General features: G+C 40.2%; 1 long non-coding RNA gene across 1 annotated transcript; it reads right to left on the minus strand.

The window, feature by feature from the left end:
* Window positions 1–1258: 1258 nt before the first annotated feature.
* On the minus strand, window positions 1259–1821 carry LOC134811710 (uncharacterized). The gene is made up of 2 exons (XR_010159844.1): window positions 1682–1821; window positions 1259–1540 (listed from the first exon to the last, which is right to left on the minus strand). It is a non-coding gene; the product is annotated as an uncharacterized LOC134811710 (long non-coding RNA).
* Window positions 1822–2639: the final 818 nt, after the last annotated feature.

Raw genomic sequence — 2639 nt, forward strand, 5'->3', positions numbered from 1 at the left:
TAAATTTGGCGCTCACAGGTCCTCATGATCATGTGATCGCCGCATGAGGTTCTGTAAATGCGCAGGGCACCTTCGAGCTTATATTATTCACCTTACTGAGGCAGTCAACCAACGCGACGCGCGGCTTTATTTTTATGATATGATATGTTTTGATTGTTATTAATAAATACCAAAATTTAAATTTGTTTTCCTAAAAAAATTTGTTTTCCTATTCAGACTCAGTTACATATCTTAGAAAGTGCTTGCGCTCTGAGGTATTAAAGACAACAGTTATTTCGATAAGGGGGGACAAAGGGCCCAGGCCAAGTTGCGATATAAACCAGACAATATTGAAGATTTAGATTTAAATATTGATCCCTTTGGCTAGAGAATACTTTCTTAGATATTTTGTATGACCCGCACTCGTGCGCGGCTCCCCCTGTTGCCTGTACTGTTACCATTGTCCCCCTGTATCGTCCCCCTGTATCGTCACCATAATGAAAAGACCATGGGGGTCACGACTTGATACAAAGAGTAATCATCCGCATCCTAGCCTGAAAGTGGAAAGTGCTCTTTATAAATTAGATTTCATATCAAACAGTCAATTTTACGTGACCGACTAAAGTAAAAGAATTAAAAACTTAAGCTGAAAGTTAAAGATAATAACAATAAGGTGAAGCATGAGAAATTAATTTCACACAACTGGAAGCTAAATAGTAGTGTAAGAAACGTTCCAGGTGTTGTCCTGAAACGGTGCACTCTAGTTAAATTTAGTAAACACATTAGTCATTATCTCACTTTATCAGTGTGAACGTGTACACTTTACATTAAACGACTTGTGCTCATGTGTGATGAATGTGTTTAGTTGATACATCTGTATTGTATAACATAGGGCTAGTTAAAATTGATTGATGGGTAAAACTAGGTTAAAATAAAACAAAATTTTTAGTAAAACAAAATTTTATCTTATACCCATAATCAATTCATATTTAGTTCAAATATTTAAAGTCAAAATAACTTGCTTCTCCATTGCTCGATTTTCTCACAAATATACAAAACACAAAAGGTGGATTCAAAAGTTTATGGTTTTTCAGTGAATTGAAGCACATCGAGTGAGTGCTTCACAGAAAAAAAAATGTATACAAACACACCGCACTATGGTACACATTTTCACGTAGATTTAAACATTCTTTCTGATTTCCTCATTATACAAACAACAAAAAATGTATATGCATGATGCAAAATAAAAAGTTTTTATTTATTCATATATATATCGGGAAAATTATTTTTTATATATCCTGTCATCACTCCTGGAGTAATGGATATTATATGTTTATTTCAATAAATATGATAATCAATAAATTAGAATAGAATCTAGTCTTCTTTTCAGCTCACTCTTCTGCAACCTCTTCCTCTACATTCTCAACCTCATCATCAACTTCCTCATCTTCATCATCAACATCATCACCCCTGTCTTCATCGCTGGTGGTGTGTGCGAGATTTAGGTCCAGTTCGTCAACAGGTATTGCTTTCTCATAATACCGTCCTCTGTGTCCTCTCACTGCAATCAAAACTGTTTTAAGTAGCTCAAATCGCAAACGACGTCTAAGATTTGCCATGATGAGGCTTTTGTCCTGGCTGGTCTTGGCTGCCAGAAGTGTTGTCACTCGTTTAAGGAACATGGTAGCCTGTGGGCCCATACCTCCGGTGGTCGAGAATACAAGGCCACTGCAGGTTCCTTTTTCGATCTGTACACAGCGGTCTCCATATTTCCTTTCTTTCTCTCTCTCATGCTTCTTGTACATCTTTGCTGGGGTGTTGTGGTTAGCGTTGGATTTGGCTCCGGGGTGTAAAACCCTGATATCAAAAAATGCCATCTCCATTGGTGACCACAGACCTCTAGCTGCAATGTCAAGCCTTGCCCCATCATCCAGAATGGTACCAGGGCGAAGGCTTTCTCCAGTGCATGGCTGGAGTGTGGGCTCTACAACAACCTCATTACAGATTTTTTCTAGAATGCTTGCAATGGTGTCTCTCAGTCGGTTGTGTCTGCTGTTGACAAAGCCTCCTTTCTTGCAAATGAGAATGTGGTTGTAGGTGTTATCTTTGCCACAAATGCATTTCTTGGCTATGTTTGCAATGGGTAGAGCATATCTCAGTGCTATAGCGTCTTTGAACCCTTGCTTGTTCAAGACGAATCCGTACTTCTCATAGGGTAGTCCGGTCAGCCAGCTTGATGCACCTTTTTCACATGCATGTGGGATCTTCTCACTGATCAAAGGTGGTAGATCGTTCATCAGCTGGTTTTTGAGAGATTCACGTCTCTTTGCATTTGACAGGCTAATGGCACTCTTGACCGCTTTCCCAGCCTCTCTGTTGGTATTGAGAGTGGTGTGTTGCTTCAGAATGTGTTCTGTAAGCTGCTGGTTAGCCATGAGTGAGTTCTTGTACTCAGTATCAGCAATTTCTACTGGATTGATTATAGCTAGTCCACCTAACTTGGCTGGGAGGGAGAACAGACTTCGCTCAAGGTCGGACCGGATTGTGTGTCCTGTCATGTTGGGAATGAGCAGATTCCTGATCTTGTCCTCAATGGGCTGCAAGTTCACTGCTATGTCGGGGGTGGTCCTCATCAGGAAAGACCATCTGCGGGAGGAGCC

Source organism: Bolinopsis microptera, chromosome 2 (genome assembly GCF_026151205.1).
Source record: "Bolinopsis microptera isolate Bmic1 chromosome 2, MBARI_Bmic_1.0, whole genome shotgun sequence".
Lineage (NCBI taxonomy): Eukaryota > Metazoa > Ctenophora > Tentaculata > Lobata > Bolinopsidae > Bolinopsis > Bolinopsis microptera.